Here is a 9,062-nt window from a genome sequence, read left to right as displayed (position 1 = left end):
TTAAACCTAAGTGTATGTAAACTTCCGACTTCAACTGTATATCTTTGGTTGTGTTATGTTGATGTTTGTAGTTGTGCTTTCAAATAGACTTCCAGAGTAAAGGAGAAGGCATGACTCGCTGCTGGTGGAGCTGCATTTAAATGATGCCCCCGTCAAGCATCAGAACTGGGTCTGCCACAGTGTTGTAAAAAATTGTGTGACAAGATTGTAAGTTTGCCCCCTCCCCCTTCTCCAAATCAATTAAGCTGGAGTGTGACACAACACGAGCACTTACCAGGTTGTCATGCCAATATTACAGCACTTCCTGTCAAAGATTTAGCGTAGATTACGAAACGTAGACAGCATATAGGCTAGACTATGACAGTCATTAAATATGCCTTTGAATTTTGAACTTGCATCACCTCGGCGAAAGCGTCAAAGCACAAACCTGCGAGCCTAGTGTAAAACCTTGAGCGTGGCAAAGAGACATAATGAAATATTAGCGCAGATTTAGTAAATGATTTAGCCTGATGCTAAGCTAATACTAATGTAGGTTGCCAAGCCCTTTTTTTTATAAGTTATGGATGTTGTATCTTAGTCCTAGAGGGTATAAATATTATATAATTTTCACATTTTCAAACTGTCTGGCAGAGACAACTATTGCTTAGTCACCCTTTGCCAAACTTTCAGCCTCTTGCTTTGCCTAGGGGGGCATACATCTTTGGTGCTGAACTGAGACATATTGCAATACATAACAGTACATGATAATGTAAGATATTGATACCCTTCAATCCAATCCCAGCATATCATCCAAAGTATGATCAACCTTAAATAGGCTGGTTTTGTGTTTTTTTATACCTTCCGTCCTTTGACAATGGGAGATTTCAATTTGTAATCCCCAGCCTCAGCCCTTTTGGAATGAAATTGAAGCAGACAAGAATATTTGCACTGATATGAAGAAATCAAAAAGGGAAGAGCCTGTTGGTTAGAACATATAATAGTAGTGATTACTAGGAATTAAAACAATGATTAAAAACCTGCTATATGCTTAAGGTAGTTTTAAAAGAGGCGATGTTAGCTTTATTTTTCATTAGAGTTGATGGTCAAATTTGACTGAATTGAGAATAAGTACTACGGAATTAGACTTTATTATTAGCCTATGCCATGTTATTGTCCTTCTGTAAACTATGGGCTTATGAAGAGAGAAACTTTATGTAAATTCATGATGCATTAATTTGGTACTGTAATGGTGAGGACACAAGTTTGTCTACACACTACACTATTTCCCGGGAAAACAGGGATTCCCTATGTCTGTCTTCAAACCCTGTTAATAGATTTTCTCCCCAAACCAGTATGTAGTACAAGGGTGACCAACCATATACATACATGTGGCCAACCTTCTTGCTGGCAGGCTTTTGTCCCAGCCCTGTTCTTACACACCTGATTATATTCTACTAATCAGCTGCTCATGATTAGGTAAATCAGTTGTGTTAGAGCAGAGCTGGAATGAAATCCTGCAGTGCACACCTTGTGAGGAGGGTTGGCCACCCCTGATCTAGTATATTCTATTGGTCTGTTAATTGTGTAATTACATGAGCATAGTTATAGTAACTCAACTTATCGTCGTTGATGACATTGGAGTATGAGCTAGCAATGATCTCAGAGTTGTATTCGTCAATTGACAGATCAAGTTAATATCAGTAAGAGGTGGGTTTTACTTTGAATGAAAACTACTGATAAACTGGAGGCCCAGGGGACACACATGGGTAACCCCTTCCCTAAGTGAGTACAGGTCCTTTAGTGTGCAGTTAAATGAGTGTTGCAGTAAGTGAATGAGTGAGTGGGAGAACTTTCACTGTGGAGCCACGGTGCTCAAAAGAAACGGGTTAGAGAATCAAAGATAAGGATCGGGATCCGGGTAGCGGTGCCTTGACCTTTACTGGCGGTCAAACCACATCATGACCGACCACGGTCAAGCTCTGTAGATGCTCTGTTGATGGTGGTAACCCTCTGTAAACTAGCCCGGCTAGCTATGTAGTGGTTAATTAAATAGCTTCATAGCTTTGCTTTGCAGTTTGTTTGAGTCATGCAAATAAGAAGATTGCAAATTAGTCATTTTGCTATTGTTGTTTTATCAAATCTATAAAAACATTATTTATCATATGTGCTTTTGTTGATATGAGTCATTAAAGTTTCATTCATTGTACAGGTCATTTGAAGTCCAGTTTTAACATGAATGTCTTTGAATTTCAAAGGCACTTCCAGTTTAAAAAAAAATCTGTCCATGCATGGTTTTATGTGACAGTAATTCTATTATTCTAAGATTCAATTAAAAAAACTGTTACTCTCCTAGATTAGAAATCATACGTCAAAACATAAAATGTATTGACTAAGGGTTTAACAATGAGATGTGTTAAGTTATCTGTTTTAGTTTAACATTATATTCCCCCAGGTTGTGTTTTGCACTTTATTTATACCTGAAGATTAAATAATTTATAATTTGGTGTGCACATAAAAAACAGAATCCTGATTTGATCATTAAGAATTGCACCTTACATGTTAGTGATTTTATACGTGCAACTCTGAATGCCCTTGTTTGAAATTGTTTGAGTTGTTTTTTCTAAATCATTGTCTCAGAGTTGTGTCATTTACATCTATATCTATGCCTCCTTTTAAAAAAAAAACAGAGCTAAACAAAATGATGCCAACAACAACTAATGTGAATATATTTTCCTATGCTGACTGTAATAAATGTTGTTAAAAGGTAACTGGAGAGATGTTGGGTGTTGATCATTTCTGTGTCATTTTTTTGCTCTTCTCTTAAAGACGCACTCCAGCTATTTTGAAACTTTCCCTGTTGAAAAACAATATCCCACATATAAATTTGAGCGAGAGAAATAGTGTAAACTTCATGGAGTAGGCCATTCAAGTAGTTGGTCCGATGACCCTCTGATGTCATCGGCCTCCCCACTTGCTTGAGGAACAATACAGAACAAAAGAGGAAAGCCTCCACACACACACACACATTTATAAGAGCACACCTGGATCACCTATTAAGATGTGCCTTTTGTTAAGTAAATCAGGTGTTAAATGAGCTGAAAAGGACACTGCAGTTGGACTTTAAGGGAGGGAGAGTGAGGGAGAGAGTTTTTAATCCATTAAGGCAATGGAGCCGTTTTGAGCTCTTCCTAATTTCAGAACCCATATTAAGCTCTTCCAAACCAGATGCTAAGAGTCAAACTCAGTTAATGACTATTGGGAAAAAAACGACGGTATGTCAAAGTGGGGTGAGTAGAAATACATCCACCAGTTGAAGCTCATTTACTGTAATTCTACACAATTTTAAAACTCTAAAATGCTATTTGGAGAACAGTAAAAACAAACAAATGTCCCCCAGATATTATCACCTCGATATTAGGTATATATTAGGTTTGGCGTGTACAATGTACTATTCAACCTCATAGGCTACGTTGACTCATTTAGCCTACCTGTGGAACAGTGCATTAGCGATGGGCATTCCCGGCTCTTTTCAGAGAGCCGGCTCGTTCGGATCAGCTCACCAAAAAGAGCCGGCTCGTTTGGCTCCAAAACGGCTCTTTAAAAAAAATTTGTTTTGTATTTTTTCAAGTCAAACAGTTTGCGATAGTTTGACTATGATTGGTGTTAAAACAATTCTAACTAAATTAAATCATACTCTACCTTAAAAATGCATTGGTTTGTTATGAAAAATAATGCTATTAAACATTTGCATCTAAAGTATAACTTTTTAATGTATATAAACAAAGTGCATATAAATCTAACCATTCAAAACGAATACAATCTGAACAGCATAATAGAATATTGCACCATATCAAAGAAAAATAAATAACAATGTGCAAAACTGCAGCATCCCACTTAAAACATTAAACTGGTCCCTCTTTTCTCTCTGTTCTTCATTGCCATGTTATAACCAGCAGCTCACAGCAATGCTGACCATATTATGCTTTTATGAGAGATTTGCGTTCAGAAATGCAAGCTGCCAAACTTTCGAGTTCCTGATGCGGTTTCTTCTCTCAGTAATTATTTGTCCTGTTTTCGAGAAGACCCTCTCAGAGGGAACGGATGTGGCCACTATGCGGTCTCCCTGTCATGACTTTAGTAAGCCGTGGGTAGACAGAGGCCTTGCTCTTCCACCAGCTCAGAGGATCTGCAGATCTTTCAGAACGAATGTGTGTGCGCTTGAGCATTTAGGCCTATATTATTTTATTTCTTTTTTCGTTCTTTGAATTAGTTAATTATATTAATTTAAATATTTTGATTATTCATATCTTAATTTAAAAAATATTTTTTTATATAAATAGATTCGGCTCTGCTAATATGCGAACCGGCTCCCAACGTTCACCTTCAAGACCCGACTCTTAAAGCCGACTCGTTCGCGAACGGCCCATCACTACAGTGCATACAGTGCAACATGAAATAGATGCATAATACACGGTATCAAGGACGACTTCAAATACCGACATCAATGTGAAAGTAACCAGAGCGTAAAACAGCTGACTGCGAATGCAAACTATGTCAGATAAATCCTACACATGCATTGAAATAAAAGGCATACATCAAAAATAATTTAGTTTGGCCTACAATCGACAAGGACGCATAAAGACAAACAAACTATGAAGAAGCTTGTACACATTAAGGCGGCGCCCATGATTCAGCACGGCTCCTTACAGGTGACGATAGGCATCAGGGAGCTCCGTGGGGTGTGGATGAATGGACAGCCTCTGTCTCGTAGCCAGCTAGAATTAAGCTATTCAGTTAGTGGGCAGTTAGACATTTTGTGGGCACAGTTGAGATAGCCTACAATGTTTATATGAAAACCACAACTGGCACGCAGATCTTTAGAAATTGTAGGAACGATTTTAAATTGTTGCTCATATGAACAAGGTTGCAGACCCCGTGCTACAGGCTATATGAAGTCGCATACAGTGTACCATAACAGTGTCATTGTCTCGTGCTATTCCCACCAAAATGGTTGCTCTGCATTCAGAGATGTTCCTTATAATGTGTGCGCCCAGCTCATTTTTGTATTTGCCCGTCTGCATTATTCGCCAGGTAAGGGAAACATTCTGCGTATATTGAAGCATTGCATCAACAAGGTGTTTATGAGAATATTGAAACATTGTATGAACGAACTGAAAAATAACGACTGCGCTGAAGACATCTATATCAGTCCACTAATACAGGACTAGTAAAGGCCCGGTGCACTACTTTTGTGAAAACATTTCAACTAAATGTATTTGAGTGTTTACCAGCATTTGTAACTTGAATCTGATAATTATCTGTACAAAACAGTTAATCTGATAATACTTATGGAATATAAAAATACTTGCTTGATATATCCCAGGCATTGATTGATTTAATTCATATTAATAATCCCTATAAATACTTGTCTAGTGGAGTATTTGCATATGATCTAATTCATACCCTAGTAAAATGTCATTCAGAATAACATTAAGTGTTTTAAAATAATAATAATTTTATGCCCATTTTTCGTAATCACCACTCCACAAATTTCTTGTTAACAAACTATAGTTTTGGCAAGTTGGTTGGGACATCTACTTTGTGCATGACACAAGTAATTTTTCCAACAATTGTTTACAGACAGATTATTTCACTTATAATTCACTGTATCACAATTCCAGTGGGTCAGAAGTTTACATACACTAAGTTGACTGTGCCTTTAAACAGCTTGGAAAATTCCAGAAAATGATGTCATGGCTTTAGAAGCTTCTGATAGGCTAATTGACATCATTTGAGTCAATTGGAGGTGTACCTGTGGATGTATTTCAAGGCCTACCTTCAAACTCAGTGTCTCTTTGCTTGACATCATGGGAAAATCAAAAGGAATCAGCTAAGACCTCAGAAAGAAAATAGTAGACCTCCACAAGTCTGGTTCATCATTGGGAGCAATTTCCAAACGCCTGAAGGTACCACGTTCATCTGTACAAACAATAGTACGCAACTAAAAACACCATGGGACCATGCAGCCGTCATACTGCTCAGGAAGGAGACACATTCTGTCTCCTAGAGATGTACGTACTTTGGTGCGAAAAGTGCAAATCAATCCCAGAACAACAGCAAAGGACCTTGTGAAGATGCTGGAGTAAACAGGTACAAAAGTATCTATATCCACAGTAAAACAAGTCCTATATCGACATAACCTGAAAGGCCGCTCAGCAAGGAAGAAGCCACTGCTCCAAAACCGCCAAACTACGGTTTGCAACTGCACATGGGGACAAAGATCGTACTTTTTGGAAAAATGTCCTCTGGTCTGATGAAACAAAAATAGAACTGTTTGGCTATAATGGCCATTGTTATGTTTGGAGGAAAAAGGGGGAGGCTTGCAAGCCGAAGAACACCATCCTAACCGTGAAGCACGGGGGTGGCAGCATCATGTTGTGGGGGTGCTTTGCTGCAGCAGGGACTGGTGCACTTCACAAAACAGATGGCATCATGAGGGAGGACAATTATGTGAATATATTGAAGCAACATCTCAAGACATCAGTCAGGAAGTTAAAGCTTGGTCGCAAATTTGTCTTCCAAATGGACAATGACCCCAAGCATATTTCCAAAGTTGTGGCAAAATGGACAACAAAGTCAAGGTATTGGAGTGGCCATCACAAAGCCCTGACCTCAATCCAATAGAAAATGTGTGGGCAGAACTGAAAAAGCGTGTGCGAGCAAGGAGGCCTATAAACCTGACTGAGAAACACCAGCTCTGTCAGGAGGAATGGGCCAAAATTCACCCAACTTATTGTGGGAAGCTTGTGGAAGGCTACCCAAAACGTTTGACCCAAGTTAAACAATTTAAAGGCAATGCTACCAAATACTAATTGAGTGTATGTAAACTTCTGACCCAATGGGAATGTGATGAAAGAAATAAGCAAAAATAAATAATTCTCTCTACTATTATTCTGACATTTCACATTCTTAAAATAATGTGGTGATCCTAACTGACCTAAAACAGGGAATTTGTACTAGGATTAAATGTCAGTAATTGTGAAAAACTGAGTTCAAATGTATTTGGCTAAGGTGTATGTAAACTTCCAACTTCAACTGTACAGAATGACACAAATATTAATTTTCACAAAGTCTGCTGCCTCTGTTTGTATGATGGCAATTTGCATATACTCCAGAATGTTATGAAGAGTGATCAGATGAATTGAAATTAATTGCAAAGTCCCTCTTTGCCATGCAAATTAACTGAATCTCCAAAAAACATTTAAACTGCATTTCAGCCCTGCCACAAAAGGACCAGCTGACATCATGTCAGTGATTCTCTCGTTTACACAGGTATGAGTGTTGACGAGGACAAGGCTGGAGATCACTCTGTCATGCTGATTGAGTTCGAATAACAGACTTCAAACGGAGGGTGTTGCTTGTAATCATTGTTCTTCCTCTGTCAAGCATGGTTACCTGCAAGGAAACACGTGCCGTCATCATTGCTTTGCACAAAAATCTCTTCACAGGCAAGGATATTGCTGCCAGTAAGATTGCACCTAAATCAACCATTTATCGGATCCAAGAACTTCAAGGAGAGCGGTTCAATTGTTGTGAAGAAGGCTTCAGGGCGCCCAAGAAAGTCCAGCAAGCGCCAGGACCGTCTCCTAAAGTTGATTCAGCTGCGGGATCGGGGCACCACCAGTACAGAGCTTGCTCAGGAATGGCAGCAGGCAGGTGTGAGTGCATCTGCACGCACAGTGAGGCGAAGACTTTTGGAGGATGTCCTGGTGTCAAGCAGGGCAGCAAAGAAGCCACTTCCTCCAGGAAAAAGATCAGGGACAGACTGATATTCTGCAAAAGGTACAGGGATTGGACTGCTGAGGACTGGGGTAAAGTCATTTTCTCTGATGAATCCCCTTTCCGATTGTTTGGGGCATCCGGAAAAAAGCATGTCCGGAGAAGACAAGGTGAACGCTACCATCAGTCCTGTGTCATGCCAACAGTAAAGCATCCTGAGACCATTCATGTGTATGGTTGCTTCCTAGACAAGGGAGTGGGCTCACTCACAATTTTGCCTAAGAACACAGCCATTAATAAAGAATGGTACCAACACATCCTCCGAGAGCAACTACTCCCAACCATCCAGGAACAGTTTGGTGACGAACAATGCCTTTTCCAGCATGATGAAGCACCTTGCCATAAGGCAAAAGTGATAACTAAGTGGCTCGGGGAACAAAACATCGATATTTTGGGTCCATGGCCAGGAAACTACCCAGACCTGAATCCCATTGAGAACTTGTGATCAATCCTCAAGAGGCGGGTGGACAAACAAAAACCCACAAATTTTGACAAACTCCAAGCATTGATTATGCAAGAACGGGGTGCCATCAGTCAGGATGTGGCCCAGAAGTTAATTGACAGCATGCCAGGGCGGATTGCAGAGGTCTTGAAAAAGAAGGGTCAACACTGCAAATATTGATTCTTTGCATCAACTTAATGTAATTGTCAATAAAAGCCTTTGACACTTATGAAATGCTTGTAATTATACTTCAGTATTCCATAGTAACATCTGACAAAAATATCTAAAGACACTGAAGCAGCAAACTTTGTGGAAATGTATATTTGTGTCATTCTCAAAACTTCTGGCCACGACTGTATATCCATGCTTAGACTGGCAGAAATATAACTACCCAGAAAAAAATTACATTTTAATTTGAATACCACATATTTGATGTGTCACGGGTACAACTCAAAATATGTTGAAGGTTTTTTACAAAAACTTCCTGCCTTACACTGAAAAGAAATGCAAACATCTATGAAAATATCTTTCATTTTATTCTTTGAGCTTTGTTTTTGTCTCTCCGAGTCAACAAAAAAGTAAGGTATTTTAATATAAAATACTGGTGTTATATTGTATGACAATATTTTGTTACCCTGAATGACATCACTACAGCCCATAAATATTGATTAATTGTGATTCCTTCTGTAACGTGGGTCGTCTAATGGGGACCAAGATGCGGCGTGTGAAGTGCTCATATTCACTTTATTTTAACTCTAAGGCAACAAAACAACAATACGACCGTAAACAGTCCCGTCAGGTA

Source organism: Salmo trutta, chromosome 34, assembly GCF_901001165.1.
Source record: "Salmo trutta chromosome 34, fSalTru1.1, whole genome shotgun sequence".
Taxonomy (NCBI): Eukaryota; Metazoa; Chordata; class Actinopteri; order Salmoniformes; family Salmonidae; genus Salmo; species Salmo trutta.
Note: the sequence above shows the minus strand (reverse complement) of the source record.